A 15,763-nucleotide genomic window follows, 5' to 3' on the forward strand; every position below is an offset into this window, starting at 1 on the left:
TAAAGCTTCTTAACATTGTTAGCCACCTTAATGCCCGGATAAAGGCAATGAGCCAGAGCCCATTGAAATACACAAAGGTCTGCAGGAGGTGAAGTTGATGGTGTGAGTGGGAAGAACTCTGATTTGAACCATGTTATGAAACGGGAATAAGAGCCAAACATCTGCGTCGCAAATAGAAGTAGGGTTCTGAATAAACATAAAATATCATCCACATATAATGATGTAATGTCAGGAGAACCGGGTACACGTAGGACTTTGTCCAGACTTTTAAAAAGAAGGCTATGAAAACACAAAGAACCAAATAAGAGATGTAAGAGGCTCAACTGAAAAAGCAAACAATAATTAAGAGAGGACATCCTTGATGTGTGCTGCTTCTGAGAAAGAGAGAGAATAGCAGTTGTATACAATTGAGGAAATATTGGCCAATATTAAAGCATTTGTGAGCAGCGAATAGAAAGGACCAGGAGACAGAATAGAATCAAATGTTATTTAGCATGCAGAGTAGCAGCTAGTTGAGACAGAGACACAGGAATCCAACGGTATCTGGTATTTCCATCGAAAGGGTTTCCATCGAAACCCTTTCCAACGAAAACTTTGCATCGAATTTTTTTGCATCAAATGCATATATGGGTGGGTTAAAGGGTTATTTATCGTTGGGATGGGGTTTTAAGGGTAAAAACAGAGGTTTGGGGGGCCCCCAAAATAATGCTCAAAAATGCATTGGATGCCAAAAAATTAGATGGAAAATGTTTGTTGGAAGGGGTTTTGATGGAAACCCTTTCGATGGAAAGACCATAAACCTATTCCAACCGTGATGTAATGCAAAAAAAGCATCCGAGAGTGAGTGCTGTAGATCTCTGAGCTCTAACGCTGCATTGATCCATATGAATCAGCTGGGTTATATACAGTAGAAGTCTCATGGCCAACAAGCTAGCAAATATTTTTCGTCAATGTTTCTTAATTTCCCAAAACAATCATCCTTTTTTCATTTTTAAATGATCGGTACATTTCATTACACTGAATATTCTGTGCTGAAAACATCAGGAGTGAATATTCTGTAATGAAATCACTGAGTACCGATGGAAATACCTTCTTGGACTTCAGGCACTGGAGTCATCATCATTCTATGCCAATCATTTCCTTTCTGGGGCAAACTGGGACGACTCCAAGTTTGTTTCAATAGCAGACCAGTGTTTCTTCCCTTTCTTCTGGAACATTTACAGAAGGTTGGGATAAACAACAGCAGCCCCCAACACAAATGCTGTGGGTTTCATACTCCTAGTTCAGAACAACACTGATATATGTACCCAATATTCTGAGGGATGCATCGCAGCAAAATTAAAAAGGGCTCTGAAAATTGGAACACGTTTGGAACTCCCCAAGGAAGGGAAAGTATGGAACCCATAGTCATTCACAAGAGTGCCGCATTTTACCACTAATCCTATTTGTGATTGATAATCAAACATTTTTTTTAAAGTTATATTTTGCTGGCACCGTAAGGTTCATTCTCAGCTCCCATTTATTTATTTTATGTATTTATTGTGCATTTGTAAGGCGCTTATACATAGAGTAAATTGGGTTTCAAAGCGCTCACAGTGCAACGGGGAGGGAACATGGGAGTGAAAGGCAAAATATAATATCAATGAAGAGAAAGAAAGAAATTGTCCTACTAGGCCTTGTGAGCATCCAGAACGTGCAAGTGCGGAGAGAGAGAAGGGACGAGCTGTTTACATCTATATGTGGTGCCTGTGGGATCTGATGCGGGATACCAGTGCGTCAAAATACCACATTCGATCCTGCCTGAAAGTGCCTGAGGGCCATTGAAAATTGAAGATCACTTCATTTGCTCAAACCCAGCCACACAAAACAGACTTTAAACTGACCCTCCAATCATCAGGCACTCATTCTGGCACTCTCACTTAACTTTAAATCTCATATTGCCAGAATCTGTCGGTCCTGTTTCTTCCTGCACTCACTTCCTAAAAGGATAAAGCTTGTATTTCCCCTTCTGAATTTCAGTCCATGGTATATATCTGGGCGGACCAGGGGCAAAGTTGTTGTACATGGCCTTACAGCTTCTTTGCTAGCTCCTATGAAGCGTGTCTTTCATGGTGCTGCTGCTCGGTTAGTGTCAGGCCCATGGGAACTTGACGATCTCACCTCTTTTTTGCTCACTTGTACTGGCTCCACTTCCCCTTTAAGAACCAGCTTTCGATCCGTCACCTAAAATGCAAGGGGTTTCCCAGAGGTCAGTCAAGCTATGTGGATGGCAAAGCTGCTGGTGGCCCTTGTTCATTGCATATGTGAGATCTTCTCAGATTGAAGATCCCACTCTTTTGGGACCGCCTCCTTTTGAATTTTGCATTTCTACTCCCACGTCCATTTCCTAAATGTGTCATAAAATACATTTTCAATAAAATTATGTTTGCCTCAACCATTCTTGCCAAGGCATGATACTTAATACTATGCATTTCTGTGTGTTTAGTGGTCAGTGTGTTTAGGGCCTTTAACATAGCCTTCCGCAGAGTGAACCACTGACAGTAGCTGCTTCCTCCCACATGGCTTATCTGTATTTATCAAGACTCATTTCTCGAAGAAGTCCACTTATTCACATTAAGTCACGTGCCTGATGGCATACAGCATCCAACCTTCCCGAAATAAAGGAAACAATTGACCAACATCTTGAGTCTGTCTTTTTCAGAATACCTGTCAGGGACACACCGGGGTCAGGCGTGTTCTTTCTAAAATCCACTAATGAACACCAGCTGACACCAATCGCAAAGAAATCAGTGCTAAACAAATGATGTGTGCCTTAGAACGAGGACAAAATAATGATTATATATAAGCAGATTAAGGCGTATAACTTAGGATGGATTTGTAATTGGTTAAACAGTGGTCCTAGCATCATATGTTAAGGACTAATGCTAATAGGTCACTTTTTCAAAACCGGAAGAAAAACCTGCAGTAAAAGGCTTCATTTCAGATGTGGTGTTTGTAATGGTTTAGGTGGTATTTGTGGGCCTCATTACGGGTCCGATGGTAACCCTGCCGGTGTTACCGGCGGGTTGCCACCGGACCCGTAATAATTTACTGGCGCCTGACTGCCCGGCGTCACCGGGCTATTCCAAGTCCGGCAGCTGGGAAGTCAGGCGCCCGTACATTTGTAAATCCTGATAGCGTCCTTTGGGACTCTGTGGGAGTGGGGACACTGGAGCGCCGGCACCATTAGCAATGGTGCCGGCACTCCCGTGACAAGGCTGCCTACTGTGGCCACTGCACCCGGCAGGGTCAGACCTGTCAGGCACGGCGGCTCCGGCAGGCAGACCTGTTATATGCCGGTCCGGAAACAACGGTGCGGGTAAGAATACCAGCACCGTTGTTTCTGGACTGGCTAGGTCAGAATGAGGCCCACAGCCTTTTTAAGCATAGACCACATAACAGCCATGGTACCATATGTCCCCAGTGGTAATTCAAAGGAAAAAGGGAATACCATTGCATTTCAACTTTGAACCAGATTAGAAACAATCTGAATTTTCCTCCACCTCGATAAAAGTCTTTTCCTTTAGTAAATGGAAACGCAAGTGCTTCCCGTCACTTAAAGAAAACAGTTCCTGCAGGGAGACCCCCAAAAGGGGTGTAAAAGTGGCCATCTATGATGCCCATATTGTCAGCCCATTTTACTCTCACCCCTTTTGCTATTTATTGCTGAGATGTGTCATTAATACCCTTTGTTCCACATGAAGACAAACTGTGGGCATGGTATGGGCCTTCATACCGCTCTCGGCCCCATTTATGTAACAGAGACTCCCATCAATCCAAAGGTGCAACGCCGACTCGACTGTGGTGCAAAGCCACCATTGCCTATCTGTACCAGGAAATGTATTGTGAGTATAATTAATAACGGTAATGAATATCAGTATATGTTCTTCAAGTTCATTCAGAAAAAAGACGGCAATAGCCCAAGTGTCATGCAAGACACGACACATCTGACCAACTGTCACCCTGCGTGTGATGGCATAGTTCCAACATTTTATCCTGGATTCCCATCACATGCAACACCACTTGCAACCCTGGGCCTAGTAGCGCTTATGTTCTAACGTTATGATTGGGTTGGCTCTCTGTTTTGAACTGGGTATGTGCTACGCTCTTAGATCAGGTGATGTCTCTGTCGAGTTCAGCTCTTGTAAGGGAAAATGATGCGCTGTCGTTCGCAACTCAAACCATAAAGTACACCTAGAATACTCAGCCATCTGCTGTAATTGAAGGCCGGGACCCAGGGCTATTAGCACTTATATTCCAACATTATGACTGTGTCGGCTTTTTGTTTTTACTGGCAATGTACTACGCTCTTAGATCAGGTGAGGACTCTGGTGAGGACTCCGCTCTTGCAAGGGTCAACAACGACACATTGCTTGCAACTCAAACCATCAAACCATACACTACACCTGGAATACTCAGCCCTCTGCTGCACCTAAAAGTGTCAGACAGGCACAGCACTAATAGCGCGGCCTGGCTTTTGACGCTGGACCCTTTGGGTTCATAGAGTACCAAACCACATATTTAGGAAGTAACTGCATGCAACTGCTTATCAAGAAGATGTTAATCAATGAGCAACTGCCAGCTCAGATAGACACAGGGATAGACACAGGGATAGACACAGGGATAGACACAGGGATAGACACAGGGATGGTGGACAGTAGATCTGCAATCACCTCGGCCCAGTAATGCACCAGGACTGTTACTACTAGAATTGCTACTACCCTCTGCAGCCCCTACAATGCATGGACGTAAATACTCAACAGTCCTCAGCATAGGGAATCTACTAGGCTCGTACAGTAGCTGGGAAATAACCAAACTCAACATTGCTTATATGGTTAGGCCAGGGCAAGTTACTCCCATGTTGAGTCCACACTAGATCCATAGGTTCCTGCAGAACCAAAGAACCAAACCTCTATAATAGGGAGCAAAGGTTATTCGGTAGGCACTGGAAGGAGATCAGGACCAGGGGGCCTCTTCTACCTCCACAGATACTTGCAAATACCTACCATTATACTGACTCTTGACTTGGCACCATACAACAATAGATGAAGCTACCCTGACGATTATTTTAGCCTAACTGCACACATAATTATAAACCACCGTGCACACCTCAACAACCTTTAGTATGCAGCTATCCCCCATGTTACATTCTGCACACATAATTTCATATACAAGCACCACCTCCACTAGAATGCAGCTACCCCAAGACAATTTGGTCTAGCTGCACACATACTACTGGTCTCAGACAAACTTCACACTACTTCTAGCATTAGAATGCAGCTACCCACCAGGAACATTCAGCTTAGCTGCACACATACAGAGTGAACACATGCACTAATTACTACTCTGACTTTCTCCACTGATTGGACTCCCATCCCTGAGGGCGTTCAACCCACAAGGGGTTGAGATCATACCAATGGTGAAAGGTGCTATGCAAATTCCCAATAACAAAACATAACATAAGCTTCCCTCTTATATACGTTTTCAGGCAAAATAAAAGAAACGCAAGAAGATAATTAACCATACACCTAATAAAACATAGCAAACCAGATAAATAACAATTGAATTAGAGCATCCACCATTCTATCAGGGAATACCCTCACGCACAACACAGGTGATGCCATACAACAGTTATCCTAATGACCACGAACTAAACTGTGGGCATGAAAAATAACCATACATTTCAGAATCATCAAATCTAACCGGTCTTCTTTTCACCCGGCCAGCAGGTTCTTCTGCATCCTGATCACCACTGACATCTTGCAACTGTAAATTACTGCAGGTTTACACTCACTGTGAGAGGACTTTATGCACTCACTACCCCTCCCCTCATGAACCCGCCCCCTCTACTGCACACATTGCTCCTTCACGGTATTGTCCTTCGACCATTCATCTCCATACCCATCTGCACTCATATCTTTCCCTTTCATGGCCAATTTGGCAGCCTCCTCATTCCTCATAAACGCCACCCAGTCCATACTCCATCTCTTTCCAACACTGGTCACACATGCCTCATATCCACTCTCTTGATGCTGATAGGCTCATAGGTTCATGAACAACCCTTCGGCACATCAAAAGGCTTCTTCACCCCCACAATGTAACATTCCGTCAGACGTCCCACACCGCTCTTCTCTCCCACTTCCAGCACCTTTCTCTGGTGTACTTCAGACAACCAATGCAGGAAAATTTTAGAACGTATTACTCTACCCTGCATCTTCTCAAATGGAGGCACGCCTGTCGCCACATGCAGTGTGTTACTGTACATAACAACATTTCATGGACCTTCAACCACCATTCCATATTATTCACAAATGCTAACTGAATGGTCTCCTTAATTATACCATTGATCCCTTCCACTAAACCGTTCACCTTCTGGTCACATAATGCAGTCCTGTGATTCTCAACACCATGCCCAGCTAAATAACATTGCATTTCATGCAAGACTAACTGCACCCCATTGTCCGACACTATAACCTTAGGGTATCCCTCCCTTGCAAACAGTTTTTACAGGAAACTTATCACACATCATGTCATTATATTATCCACAAACTCCACCTCAAACCACCTCAATTCATAGTCTACCAATACAATGGTAAATCTATTCTCCTGACCTAACATTCTCATTGGACCCTTGAAATCAATGGCAACTTTCTGCCACACACGGTCCGGTTTCTTAACCTTGCCTGCTTCCACAATTTGACTCTTCAATTACTTGTCGATCATGCCACAAGTGACACAGGCACCCACCTCCTCTTCAACCATAGAATCCATTCCAGGTCACCGGAATAGTGCCCTCAATATCCTCTGGTCAAACCCTTCACCAAATGGCCATTATGAGCAAATTTTACAATTTCCTTACTCAACGACAAGGGAGGTACCAATCTTTCACCTCTCGCAAAACCTAATTGAGAACTGCTCAACTCATCCTTCACCTTGTAAAAAGGTATACCCGTCACCTCTCCAGACATCCACCCCTGATGGGTGTATTGTATAGCATCCAACATTTTTGCATCAGTTTAAATTTCCTCAATCCACAACAACCTAATAAACATGCCAGATACAGTTGCCTCCCGTTGTGCTATCCATTCCTCACACACATCCTTCCTTTTCCTGCCCACACCTCTCCACTGGCATCCTCGACAAACAATTTTCCAACAGATTATTCTCCCTGGAATATGTTTCACCTCAAAACTATAACCTTGTCTTGCCGCCATCCACCTTGCAATGCTTGTCATTGCCAAACCAGGCGCTCTCGTAGTGAACAAATGCATCAAAGGTTTATGATCACTCCTAATCACATATGGATCACCCCACACAAATGTCCTGAAATATCTGGATCGCCAAAAACACGCCAATGCCCCTCTCTCTATGGTAGAATACTTGCCTTCTGTGTCCGACAGAACCCTAGAGGCAAACACTATCGGCACCTCAACGCACCCCCTCGCCCCGATCTGGCTCAGCACAGCCCCTAACCCTGGTGTACATGTATCTATAGTAACATATGTTTTGGCAGCTGGATCAAATCTATACAGCATAGGTGTGTTTGCCACGTCCTCCATCATATTTCTAAATGCTTCCTCCTGCTCCTTGCCCCACACAAACTCCTTCCTTGCATTGAGGAGATCTCGCATCACTGCACTCTTGGCTGCAAAATTCCTAACACATTTCGCATAATATTCAATGTTTCCCAAAAATGATCTCACATCACCCTTGTTCTCCAGGGAGTTCACCTCTGGCTATTTCAGACCAGGTCTCCAATTCCTCTTTTGTCAGCACATGTCCCAAGTAAGATACCCGATGCACCTTAATTTGGCATTTCTCCCTTTACACTGTCAAACCTGTCCTCCCCAGTCTCTTCAATTCCTCTTGCACCCTTGCATCTTGCTCAGCCTTACTCTTCGCCCTCACCAAAATGTCATCCTGAAAACATTTGACACCAAGCACATCCCCAGCAGTCATCCATCACTCTCTGAAACATGGCAGCTGCTGATGCTAAACCAAACGGCAGGTGTCTGTACTGATTTGCTCCCATTGGAGTAATAGACAGTGCCATTGCCTGAGACAATGGGCACAAATCTACCTGGTGGTATGCAGATGACAAATCCAATGTGCTATAGAACCCCGCCTCAACAATGGTTATTAACATTTCATTTACCTTTGGCAACGAGTATCTCTGCACCCATATGCTCCGGTTAAGATCCCTAAAATCTACACACAACCTTAACATGACCACTTGGCCATTTTGTAACAACTATTGGAGAAAGCCATTCACTTCACTCACTTGGCTCGATGATCCCCACCTGACACAGACCTTGCAATTCCACCCTCACATTCTCTCTTAAACCCAACGGTAAAGTTCAAACTTTGTGCACATAGTACTGCTTGTGCTGTCAACCATATCTTTTTGTTAAACGGGAAATCATATAGTGCCTCTTTTTGATTTGTATTGGCCTAAGCTTAGTCGCTCTGCGAAGAAAACCACGTTGCAAAGTTCCGATTTTGGATCAACTTTGCCGCCATTTTGACTTCTGTTTGTATGATTCTATGTTCTAAAATGGTGGACTGTGTTTCTAACTTGCAACCAAGCCTCCCGACCTTTGAGTTCTGTTAATGGTTAGACTGTCCGAGGGCCTACCATTTAGACTGGGTAAAGAGACCTTGTACTAAGTATGAACTAACTTTTGTCCTAGTATTGTCTACGCTAACAAACCTCGTCCACGAATACACATCGGCGACAATAAAATGCAAACGCCAAGCGTGGACAAAGGCTTAACTACATTGTGTTGGAATATAGAGTAAGGCTTACCGCGAGATCCAAGATTGTACATCGCCATTATAACTTGATGGAAATGCAAACTCATGTAATCCTTCTGCATATTATTGTATAAGCTGTATGTGAACTAGGCACAAACTCTAGACCACGAATTATTAAAATGTAGAGGGGCTGAACAATATTGTTGAAATTGTATAAAAACACGAATGTTTAGATGTCCAGCACTCTCTCTCCTCTCTTTGACGGGCTGGTACTTATTGCGGGGTGTTAAGAGCCCGATAGCTATCTGTATTGCTTTGTATCTGTGCAGAATAAAGATATGTGAGTCTTTATAGCCCGTGTTTGGTGTATTTCATTTTGTGGTTCTCAGCCTCTATATTTCCTATTTTTTACAGATGGCGCCCGAATTAGGACCCTCAAGATTGATGCCTTCTCGTTGAAGTGTTGATGCGGCTATCAGACCGGGATCGGACGGTGAGAAAAGGGGGCTCCTTTTTGGATGAGGCGCGACACCTCAACAGTACTGCACGACCAGATCCCTGGACGATGAGCATGCGGTCCGAGACGGCACCTTGACGAGGGTCCACATATCGAGGCGGGCAGTTTTGCTGAAATCCCCAACCACGAGGGTCCTTTGTTGTCCTTGGTAATTCGATCGGACCTCCCATAGTTCTTTGATCAGGTGAGTCGTGCCCCGATTCCTAAGTATCCTGATATTTGATTTGGCACATTGTCCTCGCGAGAACAATTATTGACCAGGTGACACCAGAAATCTGATATGCCTGAGAAATTGTCTGCCTGTTTCAGGGCAATATTCTGCAGATACAGACAATCTTTGGAATTTGGCTGTCCGGCACCACAGGAGGGGTCGCCGGGATGTAATATGTACTGTAAGTACGGCATTGGTAGTATAGTGGTTAATGATATTTGGCACAGACAAACTAGACATGCTTCTGAACTTCAGTGGCCAATCAATGGTAGCTTTGAGATTTCTTGCATAGAATATTTAGAATCTATATTGTTAAAGAAAAAAGCTAGACCTGCAGCATTTGATGTATTGCAAAATTGGAAAAAAAAGCTATGCAGCAGCTTAAAAGTAGAGAGAAACATGAGTGACGACATATGTCGAATGCAGAGAAAGAGTTATTGTATGATCAACAGAAACAGTCAGAGTCAGTTAGAAACCTGGACAGGGCTTTTCAACTTGACATTCAGAAAATATACCCATCTAAATATTTTCATGCATTTGATGAATTGATTGACAAGCTTTTAAATGAACAAAGGCCCAGTGCCACTGAGCCACCTCCTTATGCACCACAGCCTGTTGCTTTACCTCTTCCTGCTGTTGATCCTCCTCCCGTAGTAATTCCTGCACCTCTTATTACGTCTCCGCCACTACCTATTGCTCCTCTTCCTATTGTTGCTCCTCCATCTGTACCTCCACCTTTGCCTGCTGCTATGGGTCCGGTAGATTTGTCTTTTGCACCAGTGTTAGTACCTTCGTCACCTATTGTACAAGATTTGTCTATTCTTTCTCTTCCAAGTGGTTCTGTTCCGCTTGTAATTGATAAGGGAGCGGAATCAAAGATTGTAACTCGTAATACAGTTTCTAAAGAAAGAAAGCGAGATCTGAATGCATGGGCTAGACAGTGCATGGAGAAAGGTGAACAGTCTGATGTTTTTGCTACACTCTCTAATCTAGAAGGTTTTCCTGAGAAAAATGTTTTTATTGAAGGACTGGGAATTCGTTTATCCATAATGTGGAACAGACTGTATGATGTAGATCACCCACAAGGTTTGAGGGATCTGAATGTTTTAGCATATTCAAGAGATCGTGCAGAGAAAGTATATGAGCACGTCGAGAGGGTTTTTGAGTATAGAAGGGAGTTAGAAAAGTTACGGAATGAAGAAATAGATGGTGATAGTTTGGGCGCTATTTTTGTACAGAAACGGTTCCTTCCTCTTAGTAAGTTGATGAGTGAAGAAATGCGAATTTGCACGAAAGATGCACTTAGATGGATTTCAGACATGTCGATATCTCCCATAGAAGTATATGACACGTATAGTCAGTATACGCCAGAAATGCAGAGGAAAGTGACACAGGTTATGGTAGAATACCTGCAGGATCAATGTATAAAAAGAAAGATTTGTTGTCCCGCAGAATTATCGGATATCTACAAGAGAGCTTTTTCGTCTGACACCACTTCAGCTGCTTTAGCGCTGGATTTAGCTCTGTAGCTTAGTAAGCGTTCGGAATTGCCTACTTCTCAGTTGCCTATGAGAGAGGTTCCTCTGACATTTGTCCCTAAAGTTGAGGGCCCGGCTAATGCTGCAACGGGTGTAGCCGCCTATGATATTGATGCACATTATGTATCACAGTTTGTTCACGTCCCGTTCTCAAGACAAGAAGTGAATACCATCAGACAATCCATCCCAGATATCAGAAAGAATCCGATAGGGTTCTATAAAGAGATAGAATCTATCTTGAAGTCATCAGTATTCTCTTTGGGTGATATAGATTTGTTATTTCCTGTGCTCCTACCTGCCGATTTGTGGAAACAGATTAGGACAGAAGACGATGTACCAGGGTTAGGGGACACATGGGATAATTTGGCTAGACAAGTTAGAGATAGACCAGCTGGTGAGAGACCACCACAGGTGATACTGACTTTGCCTGATAGAATAGTGACAAAATTGAAAACTTTAATTCCTGAGAGAAGGATTGTTAGGGGCAAATTTACTGCTTGTATCCAAGGAAAGTCTGAGGGTGCTACCGAATTCTTTAATCAATTTGAGCAAGTATTTTCAAATTTTAGTGGACAAGATTTAAGCACAGAGTCTGGAAAACGATTATTTGTAGACAAATTCGTGTGTGGATTATTACCTGGCATCCAGTCGCAAATTATGACTTCTGAGAGCGCTTGGCAAGCTAAGTCTCAGTCCGAAGTGTTGCATATGGCTCAGTATTATGGAAACCGAGTCAATAATGAGAAAGAAAGGATCGAAAAGGAAAAGGGAGACTTGAAAACTAAGGTTTTGTTGCAACAGATTGTTAGAGGTCCTAGAGGGGGTAGTACACAGTTTAGGGGACAGTATGTTCCACAAGGTAATGTGTCGTTGGGTCCTGTACACGTGAACCAATGTGCTTATTGCAGACAAGAGGGTCATTGACGAGCACGATGCCCAATCCTCCAGCAGAGGTCGAATAACACATTTGGTATCGTGGGTAGACGATCCAGAGGCCGCCCTGGGGTAGGGGGTCCTGGTAGAAGCCAGTTTTCTCAGAATTCTCAGTCTTTTTCGCAAGACAATCAGCCACCGAGTATGTATAGTAGAAACATTTTTTATCATCCTTCTACTGCTTATCTCTCTGAAGACCTTCATTTTGATGATATATTGTTTCGCTAGGATTGCAGGGTTTGGAACCAACACCTTTTCCCGTTAATCAGAAAGGTCCCTACGTTCAAATGATAGTGGGAAATAGGAAACATCTATTTTTGATAGATACAGGAGCACAGAAGTGTTCCATTGACCATTCACGGGTTCCAGACATTCCACTGTCAGGGCAAACCAATGTTTCTGTAGGGTTTTCTGGTACGCCGGTGGTTAGTCCGGTTTCTTAGCCGGTACCGATTTCACTGGGTCCATTCACGAACCACTGTCTGTTTCTTTTGACATCAAACTGTGGTGAGACTTTGTTGGGGTTGAATCTGTTGAAGAAATTAAATGCGGTAATACATTGTTCTTCGGATGGAGTGCGTTTGACGATTTCACCACAGCAATTTTCTGCCTCACAGTTTCTGACTGGACCTTTGCCGCCGGAATTTAGTGACGTTCCGGAGTGTTTATGGGCGATTGATGACAATGATGTCGGTGTTTTACAGATTGAGCTTGTTAAAATCATTTTGAAACAAGGAGTAAAGTTGCCACATATTCCACAGTATAAGATTTCGGTTGAAGGTTAGCAAGCTTTGAAGTGTATAGTTTCCGATTTTGTAGACCGTGGGGTAATTGAAGAAATTGCAGGTAGTTTGTGCAATAGTCCGATTTTACCGGACCGGTGTAGAAGAAAGGGGATAATGCAATTCCTTTCCGTTTCATTATTGATTTACGCGCTATCAACAAGATTGTTGCTCCACAATTTCCTATTGTGCCTGATGTGACGATGATATTAACGATGATTCCAGCTTCTGCTACTCATTTTAGTGTTGTAGATCTTAAGAATGCCTTCTTTAGCATTCCTATACACAAGGATAGTAGATACTTGTTCGCGTTTACCCTAGGGGGACGCTCGTTTACATTCACCTGTGCACCACAAGGGTACACAGAAAGTCCGAGCATTTAAAGTAGGGCTTTGAAAGAGCAGCTTGATACACTCGAGTTGCCTGCTACTTGTACATTTCTTCGGTATGTCGATGACCTTCTTTTAGCTGCAGATTCAGAAAGTGCTTGCAAGGAGGGCATCTTGTTATTGCTTATTCACCTAGCAAAGCATGGACATAAAGCTTCACTGAAAAAGTTTCAATATTGTCGACAGGAGGTCGCCTATTTAGGCTATCTCCTGTCAAAGGAGGGAAGAAGATTGACGCCTGAACGGATTAAATCATTTCTAGCATGTCTGTCCCAAATACACAGAAGGACGTCAGAGCCTTGATAGGAATGGCTTTTTACTGTAGGCAGTGGATCCCGAACTTCTCACTAGTGATTAAACCAATGTTGGCTTTGACAAAGAAGGGCATTTATTTGCCATTGCCGTGGAACTTGGAACACCAGAAAGCTTTTGATTTGCTCAAGACCGCACTGTGTTCAGCACCGGTTTTAGGCACACCAAATTATGAAAAGGCCTTTGAGTTGTATGTGCATGAACGTGATGGATGTGCTTTGGCTGTGTTAACGCAGGAACATGAGGGGGAAGAAAAGGCTGTGCGGTTACTTTTCCTCCACCCTTGATCCTGTTGCATGCGCTTTGCCGAGATGTCTGAGAGCTGTCGCTGCTGCTGCTGCTGCGTCTGTAAAACAGAGCGAGGGTATGGTCCTAGGCCATGCTTTAACCTTGTTGGTACCTCACTCTGTAGACATTCTATTAAATAGAACGCAAACACAACATCTCACTTCTGCACGATTAACAAGATACAAATTGATCTTGTTTGCACCGCATATTAAAATGAAGAGATGTGTATTGAATCCGGCTGAATTATTACCTCTTCCGCAAGATACTGCTTGCAGTGACAAAATGTCACATGACTGCCTTTATGCCACAGAACAAGAAACTAAAGGCAGGATTGATTTGATTGATACACCTTTGAACGATCCACAAGGGGAGCTGTTTTGCGATGGCTCCTGTTTCAAACTTCCGGATGGTACATCCACTGCTGCTTAAGCCATCACTACACTAAGCACGATTGTGGAAACCAAAAGAATTTCGCATAACTCCGCTCAGGCCGCAGAGATTATTGCATTGACTCGAGCTTGTGAACTTTGCGAAGGGCTTAGGGTAAACATATATACTGATAGTCAGTATGCTTTTGGGGTAGGGCAGAACGAGGTTTCTTGACCTCACATGGAACAAAGATTAAATATGGCACCTTGATAGTTCAGCTACTCTCAGCGCTTGCACTTCCCACTCAGCTAGCAATTATGAAGTGCGCGGCACATCAGAAAATCATAAATGTTGTAGGAAAAGGGAACACTTTCGATGACCAGATAGCCAAACAGACTGCTACTGATCTCCATTCAGATATGTACACTACAAGGGAAGCCACAAATGTCTGTACCATAGATGAAGGAATTGAGTCTATAAAGAATATCCAAGCCGATGCCACTCTAGAAGAAACTAAGCAATGGGCTGAGGGCTTGGCGAGGTTGGATGATGATGGGTGTTGGGTGGATAACTTGGAGGGAAAATGGATGCTGCCAGACGCGTACATCACTATGATGGTTTCAATGGCTCATGGTCCCACTCACATATGCGCTAGGAAAATTTGCAAAATGTTAGAAACTGTCTGGGTAAATGTTAACATCCCGAAAACTGCTGAGCGTTTTGTCAAGAGTTGCATGATCTGTCTACAGCACAATATGGGGAAGGGCACATCGACACCAAGGGGTAGTTTTGGTCCACCTTCTGTCCCTTTCGAAGTGATTCACTTTGACTTTATTGAAATGGAACGTTGTAATCATTTGAAATACGTCTTGGTTGTTATTTGTGCTTTCAGTAAATGGGTTGAAGCCTTTCCTGTAAAAGATGCCACAGCAATGACAACCATTTTCCTAGGTTTGCTTTGCCAAGGGTCATCTGGTCGGACAATGGTCCATATTTTATCGCTGCTGTAATTCTACAAATATGTGCGGGATTACAGATCGATAAACGGTTCCATTCGGCCAGACATGCTCAGAGTGCTGGATTGGTAGAGCGGCACAATGGAATTTTAAAGAACAAGCTCGCTAAGACGTGTGCCGGCACCAATTTTAAATGGCCAGACGCCTTACCGATAGTGTTACTTTCGATGCGAACGACCCCACAGACTAGGACTGGGCTCTCCCCATACGAGGTGGTAATGGGTAAGCCAGCTAACATTTGGAATCTTCCTAAACCTAGGGCTTTGAGGGATATAGAGCATGTACTTCTTTCTGAAACTGTGGACAGTTGACTAAAAATCTGTATATGATTCACCAACAGGTGCGAGAAGCCCTCCCAGCTAAATACGAGGGGCCAGGTCATAGCATCCGACCTGGCAACTGGGTGCTAACCAAAGCATTTGAGAGAGCATCCTGTCTCGCACCAAGGTGGAGAGGGCCCTACCAGGTCCTATTGGCCACACAGACTGCTGTACGAGTAGAAGGAAAGAAACACTGGATCCACGCTTCGCATGTCAAAAAGATACCTTTCCCTTTGCCACACGACGAAGAAGATAAGGAGAAACTTACTTGCTCTGTTCCCAATGATCATTCAGC

This window comes from Ambystoma mexicanum, chromosome 7q (genome assembly GCF_040938575.1).
Source record: "Ambystoma mexicanum isolate Mex_15411 chromosome 7q, UKY_AmexF1_1, whole genome shotgun sequence".
NCBI classification, from domain to species: domain Eukaryota; kingdom Metazoa; phylum Chordata; class Amphibia; order Caudata; family Ambystomatidae; genus Ambystoma; species Ambystoma mexicanum.